Below are 14,022 nucleotides of genomic sequence, written 5' to 3' on the forward strand. Positions count from 1 at the left end.
TCTGCTTGTTGATGCTACAGGTTTAAAAACCAGAGGAGTTAAAAACTGGCCTTTTTCAAATATATAAGGTGGCTTTCTGTGTTGCCTGCAGGCTTCACATTTTAAGAAGCAACTTTTCCTCTCTAATGGCTAATTCTGATGAGGTGATCACACAATCTGGTGGTGATAGCTATTGAAATGCCTGTAATGTAAAATTAAATGGGTCATTCTGTGTATTTCAGTGATAGACATAAAATATCACGAAAGTTGGGCGGCTGCAGCTGGAAATTCCTTTTTTTACCTTTTGCCCACTGAAGTGAATGTACAGTCAATGTACAACAGAGACTAAAGGGGTTTAGCATGTACATTCAGATCATGGGGACAACTCCACTGTGTGAAGTTAAGATGCCTAACTTTTAATGTTGATTGCTTGAAAAAGCCTCTCCAGAGGAGTTTTCCATTCCCTAGAAACATGGCCAGGATAAATGTTCCATAAAAAAAGCAGGGGATACTTAGTAGAACTTCAAGTGATCAGAAGAGATGTGAAAGATGGCCCTGGGTTTCAGGTACTGCATTTCAGCTCCAAATAGCTGGTTTCACTTGCAAGCTCCAAGAGGCTTCCTGGAGCTGCAGAGCATTTACCTGGGGCTGCACTTCCCATTTATAAACCAAAGGAGCAAAGGAGTTTCAATACCTTTTACAGGCCCCTGTTTACTACAACCTCACCAGAAAAAGACCATTTTTTCCTCTTGCTATCAGAGGAAACCTTCTTGAAGAATGACTTGGATACCGTATTTTATCTGATTTTTCTTACTGCATGCTATATTTATCATGCAGGTTTTTCAACATTTTACTCATGTCTTTTAAAACTGTAATTTAAGTATCGACTAAATGAGGCCATTTCTATCTCCACTGGTCCTTCACAGACACCATGGGAACCCAGCCGAACAGCCAAAACCACACCATGGCTCAAAAAACAGTGGACTGCTGTCACAGTGACAGGCCAGGGATGAGCCTCATCTATATATTAATATAAAGGATATTAATGCAAGATTCAGCAAGTGGAAAGGCTTTTCTCTGAAGTCTGAAAATCCCAGGCAGGAAGGAGAGCTTTACCTTTAAAAAGCAACCTTTGCTTTTTAATCAGTAGGATCAGCTCCTGTGGGCTCTGCTTGCGGCAAGGGGGACTTTGGTGGCTTGGGGCAGGGAGAGGCAGCCCTGGTGTGATGTTGACTGGAGTCAGGGAACACGATCTCCTGGGAACATCTGACCTTGAATAAACCCTAAATAAATCAGGGTAGTGGCATCCCCATGGGCAATGCACCTGGGCCAAGGAGTACGTGTTAGGGAAGTGTCTATGCCCTGTCAGCAGGCTGGGGAGTGAGGCAGAGACAGCTTTTTGGCTCTCGACTACGGGTGTGCTCACTTGGCAACAGCTCCGTTCAGTGCTGTTTTCTTTACTTTACATTACGTATAACCTAACAGCCTTTACAGGCAACATAAACTCCCTCAATGTAGTGCAGTGCTGAAGGAGCAGAGCTGTGAAAGAAGGCATTTGATGAAGAGGGCCAATAGTCCTCACTGTGTTTTTGGATGCTACCCTAGAATCGCTCCTAAGCATGCATTAGTAGTTGGACTTTCCTAGATGTGCTCCCAAAGAGCATTTTCCAAGGCCCTTTAGAGAAGGAGTTGCCTTCATGTGCCTTCAGCCTGCAGCACGATGTGAATGAAAGCACAGCAAGCCAGGACTGTAAGAGGGTACACTTCCAAAATGCATGCGCGCTCCAGACTAAAATGCTGATGTTGGTGTGTCCCCTGGCACCTTGATGGAGGATGCAGTGGTCCTTAAACCTAGAGCACTGGGTCCTTCCCTCAGAGTGGAATTCATCTGCCTAAATATAGCTATGATGCAGGACTTTGGAGACACATGCACCCTCCTGGGGTAGGAGCAGGAGGCCAGACTACAGCACCTAAAATGACATTAGGTGCCTGCATTGAAGCAGACCCTATCCTCTGTGGCCAGTGTCCCAGCACAGCTCCAGATGACCCAGAGGGGACCAGCTGCATCGCTGCTTGTGCTGTCGCATCCCGTGGGAGCCAGATCAGGCACCCGCAGTCGGGCAGCTTGGTAGGCAGCTCGTGGGGATAGCCCCCAAAATATGGAGGGGGCTTCTAACAGTGCGCTGTGATGGTGTCTAATTGAAATGGGACAGTTCTTCATACATCTGAGGCAGTGACTTGCAAAAAGTTTATTGCAGTGAAAATCCTGTTAAAGTGAACATTTATCCAAGTCCCTTGGGGGGTTGCTATATAAAGAAGTTAGACTGCAGTCTCCTTTTTCCTGCCATCTATTTAGTCTATACATAATCTGTGGAGCATGTATCAGCTTTTCCTCAGTGTTCAGTACTGTGAGGCTAAGGTCTCTACTGAGCCCCCAGCTATGGCTGTGATTAAAGGAGGCTGGGGCAAAGGGTGGCTTGTGGTGTTAAGTCAGAAACCACAAATACTACAAACAAGATGCCAAGTGAGGTCTGGTTTGAATTCCTGAATAATGCTTCCTCGTGGCTAATTTAGAAGGACTGAGGCTTATAGCATCTGTGGTCAGTTCTGCCACTGTAATCTGGTAACAAATCTCTCCTTGCGGAGGGAGAAAAAAAAAAGTCACAGCATCATGTCCTCTTTTGCAAACAAGATCCTGGAGTGCTTATTTAGAAAAGCCTCCTGTTGATGCCTGTAGTATGAATGCACAACATCTGCAGGAATGTAACCCAGAAATGTGACCCAATAAATGCTGCTTCTTCAGCCATCAATCTGTTTCACATCATGTTGTTCTCTCAACTGTTAATCCAGATGTTATTTACATCGGTACAGTAACATTAAATGCTTGTACAAGCAGTATTAATAGCATCAATAACAATACTAAACATAAATAGCGGCAGCACTGATAGTAATACTTCCAAAGCAGCTTGTAATTGTAACAACCTGTCATTCCTTTGCTAACTCGTGCTGACTCAAGATTAAATTGCTCTATGTGTGGAAAGCAACATGCAAAAGAGCCCATCTGTGCCAAGACTGTTTTCCTCCCTTTGTATTTTTGTTTGTTTGCTTACACCAACTAGCTGAGAAAATGTCACCATGCTTTACCCTCTTTATTGGTACCACGTTTCTGACTGGCATCATTTGCGTGGTGTTAGTCCTTGGAAATGGAGTATGGAAATGGAGTAACCGTGAATCCTCCTTACCGAGCAGAGCCTGAATGCTGGTGAAACTGCACCAACTTTGGTGGGTTGACTCCTGATTTATGGCGATGCAATCTGACCTCCCTGGTCAATTTAAAAAAAAAGTGTAAGACTTGTCAAAATATCCTCTGGCCGTTTCCTACTGTTTTGGTTTTGAGCTCTTTCGGGCAACTTGAAAATATCCAAATCAGCCAAATTTCCCTGAAATGGCTCTTGTCTAAAACAAGCGTGACCCGTTCCTGCTCCTGGGTGTGAATGGATTCTCACAAGAAAAGAATTGAGACTTTTGAAGTGCAACACATCAAAAGCGGCTGGGGGTTTTATGAATTCCTCAGCTTTGTAAAAAGATTGTCCTAAAATAAATGGGTAGGCTTTCAGCTCCCAAAATTATTATTTTTATTCCTTCAGTGCAGTATGGCAATGTTTCTTGTTCTTAATTAAATGGATATGTTTTCATGTGTTAAGAACATACAGAAAGCAGGGTTTTCCTGCATTCCTTGCAGAATTTTCTGCATGGCCCCATTTGTTACAAAGCAATCAAAGAATAATGCCTATAAGATAGGAATGTGATATGCCTTTTGCTGGCTATACGGTTTAGCACAGTTTGGGGAACGTGTCTGTATGCCTTCATTGTACTATGGATCAAACTTTAGGTCATTAAGTAGTTGAATAGTTCCCAGTCTGAGATGTAACTATGACAATAGAAGGATTGAAGTATAATATGTATTGAGGAAGATCTGAGGAAACTTCCTGAGTTTAATGCAGATGCAGCCAAGTTGTTTTATGGGTTTCTTTTTAAATCACTGTTATTTAAATTTATTGGCTCAGACTCTACCCTAAGTGTATAGCTCTGCTAGACTCTATTTCTTGTCCCATGTATCTTATAATCTATTCTTCCATGGATTTCAAAGGGAGCCAAGCACCTTAGGAGCCATTCCCACAGCAGCAGGTTTGGGGGAGGACAGGTCTTTTACGTTTGCAGTCATGACATGATGAACGGAGCATGGGCATGGTCACTGGAGGAATTTTGCAGAGTGGCTGTCTGTCCTTCTACTCCCCATAAAATGGAGACAACACTGTTTAGCTGCAGAAAAGGGATGCTGTGAAACATGGATCACTGACAGCTGGTCTCTGACAAACCCTGTAGCTGCAATTTCAGATGTCATCATGCTTGAGTGTCTCCTCTGCCCAGGGAAAGTGGACTTTTGCTCGGATGCATGTGTGTGAATAAAACCAGCAGAGGGACGGACAGGCAGCATGTGGAGGGGTCATCATCACCTCTGGAGCAGCAGGGTGGGTACTTGGGGCAGCAGTCTTCTGAGTCACCACATCAAAATTCAATAGGCAATATCACCTTCACTAAATAATATTGTCTAAAGCCTGTCTACAGAAAAGCACTAAATAGGGAAAAAGTTTTATTTGCATGTCCCCTTTTCTGACAGCCTCACCTTGAAAACCACCATTGAAGTCACTGTTAGCTCCTGCCTCTTGAGTTTGCCATCTGATTGTGTCATGTAGGTTATAAACAGCATTGTAAAATCAGCAGTAAAAAGCCCAGCCCAGGGTACTATCTTTAAAAAATTGAAACTATTGTGGTTTCATAGGTCCTGGTGATGCTGAATTTAAATCGGTGGCTGGATCCTTTATAGTTTGCCGTGGGGTTGGCCTCGCCATCCTGTTGTTGCTCCCTACCCCATGTCTTAGCATGTTTTCAGGCAACTGGTGGAGAAATGTCTCCATATGTCTCAGAACAAATGAACAATTTTGTAAGTGGCCATTGCTTTGAGGTGTTGGAGTCAAAGGTGTTCATCTGGCCTGGGTTATAAAAGAGGTCAGATGAAAGGATCATTGTAAGGATGCCTTCTGACCCTTAAAAAAACCTGTTAACACATGGATTTTGGGGAACTTGGAACATTTTGCACAACGTTTGCTCATAATAGGGACTGTACTAAAACTTCATTTTGAACTTTAAGAACCTTAAAAAGAAATTGAAAGTCAAAAATTTAAATGTAGTCTTGGCATGAGTGGTTGTACTTTGTCACAACTCTAGCGGTCTGTAAATGCACCTCTGGGAATCTTTTTCTAAAGAAATGAACTACCTTGGCTTGGGAGGGCTCTTCAGAATAAGAAATAGGAGTTTCAAAAGGCAGAGGGAGACCCTTTCCTGTATCATGAACTATATTTTAACTGTGCTTGACAAGTACAGTTCAGATATGGAACCAAAGATTCAAATGATTACTCAAATCTTATCTGACCTACAGAAATCTCTGAGTATGCCAAATTAGGCTGCAGGTTTGTGATAATAAAATTCTTCATGAAAATGACAGTATTTCTGGTGGCATCACAATGGCATAATCTGCTGCAGCATATTCAGCCCACTCGCTTCTGATCATGAAGGGATTGTGGAAGAAAAGTATGGAAATAGAAAATGTTGATTTTTTTCTTTTTTTTTTTTTCCTTGAAGAACATCTCCAGCTGTGGAAAATACTTTATTTTCACTTCTGAGTTCCAGAAGGTTTCCTTTCCCTCCTGACAGTTGTGGCCAATTTCACCCCAGACAGAGGTGGTGCCAGACTCTCTTTTCCCAAGTATTCAGCTAAAATTGTCTTGTGTTTGCTGTGGGATGAAAGTACAGGCACAAGCTCACACATCACCTGTGATGTGGCTGCCTTTTCCTGTATCTGATCTCTACATCCCTGTTTATTCTGTGAATTAGCCTGTTTCATTGGCACCCTAGCTTATAGTACAAGGGGTGGAGTTGAAGGGACATTTAGCAATCCCAGCATGCAAAAGGCACCTGAAATATTTCTGAAAATATTTTTTAAATACTTGGTGCCTAATCGCCATTGAAACCTGAGCTCACCTAGCTAAGCCTGTCTTCTAAAATGGGATGTAGGTGGCCATAGCCTGAGACTCATACCCAATACCCCATCCATGGGACTGCACCTTACACGTCTCCATCAAAGCAGTCCCCCTCCCCACAGAACCCCACTTAAATGTTAATGCCACAGTCCACGTCTGGGTGACGGAATGCAAAAATGCTTTTCCTCATCTGACCACAGGCATGGAAGATAAGTAAGATTTTGCTTTTGAGAAACCTCAGATAAGAGCAGGTGTGGTTTTTGGCCTTGTTTTAGAGTCAGGCACAGGAGTACAGCAAGCTGACCTGCTCTCTGAGGCTTCTGGTGAGAGTTTTACTTCCATGTGACTTGGGATGTGTGGACAATATCCTGGGATTGATGCTCCCAAGTCCTTCGGGCACTTTCCAATGAGCGCAATAACTTGTAGCAATGTGTGATGCGCTGGTTTGGGCAGGGGATCAATTCATAACATTTTCTTATTGCTGACATTGGTTTTTGATGTAAGGCAGCTCTGTGCTTCTTGCTAGACAGAAGGTCTGTCCTGTGCAACAGGATTAACAATGAGCCATCCTCCCTCATCGTGCTGACCTCTGTCGTTTCCTTGGACACCCGCTCTGCCCACCGGTGCCTCTCGTTCTCCTTCCTCCTGCTGCCTCTTGTCGGTCACACTGAGGGATGCTCCAGGACAGAGATCACCTTCCCTTTGCTGTTTCTTTACTTCCCGTAGCAGCCATGGAGTCCTTTGGTCTCCAAAACATTAAAAATATTGCTTTTTTGCATTACTTTATCCACCTGGATGGCTGTGGGGCTGAGTTAATTAATTTTTTCAGACTCTTTTCTTGAGTCTCAAATGAGAAGCTACTCAAGCACAGCAAGCCCTGTGAGTGCAGACATAGCCTGTGCGAGAGCACCGCTGGAATTTCAAATGCTCTGATTAGATTGGAGAACCAAACAGTGACCCAAGTCACTGGGTAGGACTTGGGCATTGCTCTGCCATCGGTATCTTCTGAAAAATGCCCTTCTCTGGAAGCAGCATCTCCATAGCACCCCAAAGGTGCTTCGGTGGCTGGTGGTCATTTCATCCCCTATGTAAACAGCGCAAACCCGGAGCTGGAATTTGAATGCTTACGTCACACAGAATTAAAAGAATTTTCTTCATTACCTCTCAGTAATGAAATGTCACTTTGTCTGGCCCCATGAGAAGAGGGTTTCACTGTACATCCTCCTGGGAAATTCCTCTTGGCTGGCAGTCAGGAAAGCGGTGGCGTTTTGAGCACTGCCGCAAGATGCTGCAATTACTGTACTTGTGTTTCTTTGCATTTCAGGCTGCTGTCTTAGTGTCAGCCTGTGCACATTAAACATGACAGTGCTCTGTAGACTCCTCTCTGATACCAGTATACCTCTGATAAAAGCAGGTTACAGGAACATGGCTAAAGAGGAGTTTATGTCTTCTGCCCCTCTCCTTTTTGCTGGTGGGACTGGTGGCGATTTAGGCATGAATCTGGAGTCAGTTAAAAATACACCAAAAACCTGAGTGTAGCTATGCAAAACATTAAACGAAACAGAGAAACATTTCACAGAAAGGAATTGTGTGTGCTGCAGTGTTTTTATTAGATTAAAGAACTGGAATGAAGCAGTGTGATTCAAAGTGGTCACACAATAATAATAATAAATAATAAATAAAGCTGCTCTGAAATCCTTTAATTGGAAATAAAAATCAGCTTTTGCTAAGCAACCTGGGGAGAGGGTACAAAGGGAGGGGAGGGAGTGTGGATTTGGAGCCCCTTTGAATGATCTATTATGCTGAAACTGCTTTTATCTTTTGTTTGGTGCAGTTGTTGAATGCAAAGTTGGCTTCATCTGTGTGACATGTGTGGCAGACGCCTCTTTGGTCTGTGCATCCTACAGGGTGCAAAAGACCAGCTGGCTCAGCAAATTCCTCCCAGCATTATTTGCTGCTTATCTTAATACCATGCGCAGGGATCCTCTGACATCCTTGGGAAAGATGGACTTGCACAAGAAGAGGGAGGCTGGGGAGGAGGGAGCAGGGGGAAAGGAGATGAAGTACAAGGAGACGGCTGCCTCCTGGCACCCCAAGGAGCTTCTTACGGTTCCCACGTCCCAGTGTGGGCTATGGAGATGGTTTCCCTGCCTGTCCTCTGCCCTCAGTCCAGCAGCAGGCATGTCCCATTTGATGAACGTACAAACCCGAAGCCAGCTGCACACTAAGTGCTTTGGTTAGCCAAGTTTTCCAAAACCACATCCCACAGCCTCTGCCTGGGCCGCTTAGCAAAAGCAGAGCCTTTCTCCTGTTACAGGGTTTCCAACAAGCTCCTTCCTACTTATTACCACCATTGCTTGGCCACTTTGGACCCCCTGTGTCACTCCAGTTTAACTGAAAGGCAGCACAAGCAAAAAGCAGCAGGAGAGTTATTTACCCACCATGTGATGGTAACCAACCTCCTGAGAAATGTGTGACCTAGTGGTTAATGCCAGTTGGACTATGGGTGTTGGACATTTTTTTCCCCGGGTACATGTTTTAGCAAGAGTCCTATCTGATCCAGGAAAGCCTGGTCTAACTTGAGTACCAGCCTGGAGATGGAGTTACCTCTATGTTGCAGAGCTATATGAAATATACTTCTGTCCATCTACGGAGTTGGTAAATGTGAAGGTCATTCTAATCAAGCTGATAAAAGTACTTCCTTGGATTGAGTTCCCCTGGAAAACTCTGAAAGCGATTCTGCTCCAGGAGGGGTCTGGCATGGGACATTCGCAGACGGCACATGGTGTATTTTTCATTTCCGATCTGCGCCTGTAATAACCTTTATGGCTGAAAGAAAAGTCGACAACTTACAATAAAGGTGCTATAGCCAGAAAAAAAAAATAATTCTAATTTATGGTGATTTAAACACACTGTACCTGCACTGCCATTTGAAAACCATGATTGTAAAAGAACTATAACATGAAAAACGTGGGGAGGAATTTATTAAAGGCCAGGCCACTTTAGCAAAGCCAAGATCTGAGCTGCCTGAAATGTAATGTGCTGCTTATAAACTAAAGGCATAAGTTATTAACTTAACCTAAATGATTTCAGATTTGTGTTCAATGGACTCGGTAATTATACCAAGGAATTTAAGCTGACCTCATCAAGCCTGCTTTCTCTTTTAAAATGTATTTCTGTGTCAATTAAAATGCCTGAGTATAAAAAGCAAAGTTTTTATAGGTCCAGCCATACAAATTCATTATCGCGCTATTATATACTTGGCAGTCTACAAATATGCCAGTGATTAACTTAGTGTACGTTAGCTGCCAGCATTGCAGCATTTCAGATCAGTGTGGCTATTGTCTACACTCAGCTGACTGAAATTGCCATGGATGTAGACCCTGGATATCCTGGAGAAAGTAAGTCCTTTCCTGCTGATAGCGGCTGTCTGCTGGATGAAGCTTATATTGGGTATGGAAGCATCACAGTCAATAGACAGATAACTATTCCTGCAAAATGGCTGCTGGAGAGGCAGGTTTTCTGCAGGGTGCTGGACAGGTATGGCAAATTCCCAGGCTGGGATCAGTTCTCACCTCTGCCCATGCAAGACTGGATGGCTGTGGTTAACAGCTTCCCTATTCCATGTGTTTCCATCATTATATTATTCCCATTTTGTTCCGTTTATATGTCTGCTTTACATTGTAAATTTTATGGTGCAGGGACTGTTTTATGAGTGACTGTTATTGTGTTATTGTAAAATATTATCAGCTAAGCTGAAATTTCTCTAACACTTGTTCCTGCTCCTCTGTCTTAGTACTAGGATGGCAGTGGTGGTGGGGAGATGAAGCAGATCACCACCGGACGCCAAGGCCCAGAGGAAAACACTCCCACCCTTTCCATCCCATCATTAAAGCAGTGAATCAGGCCAAGAGAGGCTAAGCACCATTCCCAGGGGATACCCAGGAAGGCAGAAGCAGAGCAGGATATACCCCAGCCCTCCAGTGCTGCAGTTTGGTGATGTAGCTGTAGATGTATCCTTTCCCTCTGTACGTTCAACAATGTTTAGTTAAAAAATACAATAATATCTAACCCACCTGGTAAATATTTCAAAATACCTAATATAAAACTCAATAAAGTTATAATGTCAACAGGAGAGGAAACTTTCCTCAGGGTAATGGGCTCTTTCTGTCAGGTAAGTGCTGGAGCAAAGCCTTGACTTGTAATGGTGATAGACATCAGGGCAGAGTGAGGGGAGGTGTGTTTGATGCTGTGACTGGGTATTCTTTTCAATTGTTTTTTATGTGTGGGCGTCTGGGAGCTTGTTTTCTGGAGGTGCTGAGTAGCCACGTTCCTTATGGGAGATGATGGTGCTCAGCACTTCCAAAATCAGGCCTCTGAATATGAATCCTGCTGACCTTGACTGCATCTGAAGGTGAGTGATAGCTGCTCAGTGAGGCCACGTTTTGGAGCAAATCTCTGAAGGAGACAATATAGGGCTTTTTCTCTGCTATTTTTCACCCTTGGGAAGTGCTGTGTGTTTCTGGGTTCCAGGTAGAGCAAGTCCCAGGAGATGCAGTGGGAGAGGTGAACCTTAGCCTCAGCATCTCAGAAGGCCAATTTGTTCTTGCATCATTTTTGCCAGTAGTGAAGGACTCCCAAAATGCAGACACAGTAATCTGGGGAAGCATGAAGTTGGGTTTCCCAAGCTTGGTGTTCTCATGTCCTCCTTCAGTGGCAGCTTTTGGCTTCTCACATCCCCCTGAGATGAATGTATCTCTCATCCTGCACATGCTGCAGTTAGAAAGCCAGTCCTAGAAAAGCCATGTGGGCTTCACGTCCATGTCCGGGCTTCCAGTCCATGTCTGGGCTTTGAGACATCACGTAGGTGAGATGAACCTTACTCTAACTTTAGCCTTGACAGCTAAACAGGTTTCTCTTCAGTAAAAAGTGAGGGCAGCTACGATGACAAGGCCTCCAGCTTAGATACTTTTTTTAGGCTGCCCGTCCTTTGGAGGTGCATAGGTATGCAGGGGAGTAACCTAGGCTGCTTGCTGACATTAGAAACTCAGTTTCTCTGGAGGTATAAGATGAATTCTACCCTGACTGGATCAGATGATCAGCAACAAGCATCAGCTGTCGAAGGCCACCTAAATATGAGCCAGTAGCGTGGTGGTCTCCTGGTGTCTGACCCGTAACTGAGACCCGATCTGGGTAACTGTGCCTTCAGGCACAGAAGAATTGTCCAGGATAAAGAACCATCAATGAAATAACGTTTATGTATATAAAATGATTGGTTCTGTCCTAGAGTATAAACAAAATCAGGCAATGTAAAATGAGACATGTATTTTTTTGTTGTTGTTTAAAGAATACCTGATGAGCCTATCTGCATATGAAGTCTGGCTGTGATTAAACTAGACCAGCTTGGAAGGAGCCCAGAGATTTCCATACCACACTGCACATCTATTTAGTAGAGCTTGCTTTATATTTCAGGTAATGATAGAGCCAGAAGACACTGTTATTACTTAGAGACACAGCAATGTACACCATATGAAGCTTGCACTTGTAGGCCATGGTGAATATTAGTCTCCTGATTTTAGCCAGCCTGCAAACAGTGTCTTTCTGGAAAGGCTTACTGCTTAAGGTAAGCTGAAGACAAGAGAGAGCTGGGAGGGAGATACGTGCTTTATTATTGTTTTACAGCTAAAGAAATAAGAGAAAGAGAAAGAGGAATTGTTTGTGGCAAAGGCAGATGAAATGCACATTTCCTATTTTGCTTCAAGCACCAGACAACTATGAACATATCTGGGAAGGAGATCAGTCCCATGTGGGAGGTAAAACTCTTTGGGATCACAAGCACCTTTGTGGGTCCTGCAGACAGCATCTTCTACCTTAGGTGCAGCAAATTCCAAGGCATGAATGGAGGGTGGTGTCTTAGAGGTCCTGTTATATGTATTTTACTCCTGAGCAAATAAAACTCAATTATTGAAGTTTTTGGAATGAAGGAGGACAATTATATATGCAGGGGAATACTTAACACAGCTAGACATGTCACAAAATGAGACTCAAACTGATGCATTATTATTTAATTAGTATTGCTCCATTTAAGCAAGCCCATTTGTACTTGTACATATCACAAACCCTTAATATAATCCATTCAGGCACAATAGTGGCACAGAAACAAACAATTTAAAAAATGTGCCTTTTTGTAAATGGAATAGTAAAAAGTCTGCTGTGTGTCCAGTGAAATTCTTGTCTCTCAGTAGGGGAATTTGGCAGTATCCACCAAACAAATCACATAAGAATTGTCCTGTGGGTTTGGAGTATATGGGTACTCAGGGAATGTTGAACCTGGTACTTCAACTGTGACTGCCTGTGCTAAAGGCCTGGTTCCCAGAAGTGGATGCAACAGGTTCATAAACCACGTGTTCTCCTGTATCTGTTGGGTCAAAACCAGACCCTCTCTTCAATGTATCTATAGACTTACACCTAAGGTAGATCTGACAGTGCCCCTACTAGAGAGCTCTCAGACTGGGGTAACCTCTTTCCTTCAGGGCACTCATGGCACCATCTCTGCTCTCCTCTGTGCCCAAATAACTCTCTCTTGGACACAGTAGGGGGAAAAGATAGGGAGAGGACCTCCAGGTCATTGTCTTGAAACACCTGCAGGTCTACTGGGAGGAATTCTTGATCGAAGGGATTTCAGTTGTGTTACAACCCAAAAGGTGTCAACCTAATTACATACCTTAATCCTGCGTGTATGTGTTTATATGAACCCGGACCTTCCTTTGGCTGCCTTTTAATATGTTAGAATCTGATTTTACACTTAAAATAAACAAAAATAGTCTAGTCCTTATCACTGTTGCTTTTATCCAGACATCAATTGTACAGTGATGCTTACCTGAGTCTGAAGACAGCCCACAGATAGCTCCAGAGAAATAGACAATGACTCATTCCTCAACCTTGCAGCACTGCTCTAATGCCATGACATTCATGTCTTGATATTAAGGACTATGTAACTTATCAAATTGCCTACAAAAAGAGAGTGCAACTAACCCCACCTTTGGGCAGGGGAATGGTCAAGATCCCTTCCAGTCCTAATTTCTATGATTTTCCTATGAAGATGTTCACTCTGTGTTGGAATAGTCAACAGCAACACTGATGTTGGATGCTCCCAACAAAATGGGAGAGTATCACTATTCATTTTTTCCTCTGAGAAATCATGGACTTCTTTTATTTTTTGCCACTACAGCCATTCATTATCCTTCCTTAACCTCCCTCCTCTCTGTCTGCTGCAGGAATCAGTAAGGAGCTCAACAAGATGGCAGAAGCCCTCATGCCATTTATATTTGATGTAATAGCTTGGGACATGTGGATGTTTTTTTTCCCCAAACTAGAAACATGCTGTGAAAGTAGATGCCTGCTAACTCCCTGCCTGCTGAGCCAATGAGGTGAGCACGAGGGAATGTTTGCTAATCTAATGGGCTTCTGGCGTAGACCCAGCCCCAGTTCCAGCCGTGCGAGAAGGATCCATCCCCACTGCTGCTTTGGGTTTGAAAGGGCTGGGTAAGAGGGGAATGCTCCCTTCCGTGAATTTCATCCTCTTGGCAGGGAAGAGACATGGAGGTAGTCAGTTATAGAAAGTGGGATGATTATGCAGCATCCTGGAAAGAGGGTGAGAAGCACAGTTAACTTAGCTGTTAACCACTCAGAATATCTCCCTGTGCCTAAATCAGTGGCACTTATAGGGGCTTGAATGAAAGTACTGCAGTGCTATGACAGGTGAGCATTTGTTTCCTAGCCCAAACCCAGGCTATGCTGTGAATGATCTGGGCCAGAGACCTGGCCTGACAGCCTTGTTTGTCATTGGAGAAGGTTGTGACAACATCCATTTATCTTTTTTTAAATTCTTCTCTTACCCACCTATTTTTTTAAGCAGGGGCTTGTAGATTGAGCAATTTTG

General features: G+C 43.6%; 1 long non-coding RNA gene across 1 annotated transcript in view; it reads left to right on the plus strand.

Moving 5' to 3' along the window:
• Window positions 1-13,741, plus strand: part of LOC135311767 (uncharacterized) — a 28,042-nt gene extending 14,301 nt beyond the window's left edge. Inside the window, exons 2-3 of the long non-coding RNA XR_010371348.1 lie at window positions 9,877-10,093; window positions 13,358-13,741. This is a non-coding gene — a long non-coding RNA (uncharacterized LOC135311767). The remainder of the gene's footprint in view (window positions 1-9,876; window positions 10,094-13,357) is intronic.
• Window positions 13,742-14,022: the final 281 nt, after the last annotated feature.

This window comes from Phalacrocorax carbo, chromosome 2, assembly GCF_963921805.1.
Source record: "Phalacrocorax carbo chromosome 2, bPhaCar2.1, whole genome shotgun sequence".
Taxonomy (NCBI): domain Eukaryota; kingdom Metazoa; phylum Chordata; class Aves; order Suliformes; family Phalacrocoracidae; genus Phalacrocorax; species Phalacrocorax carbo.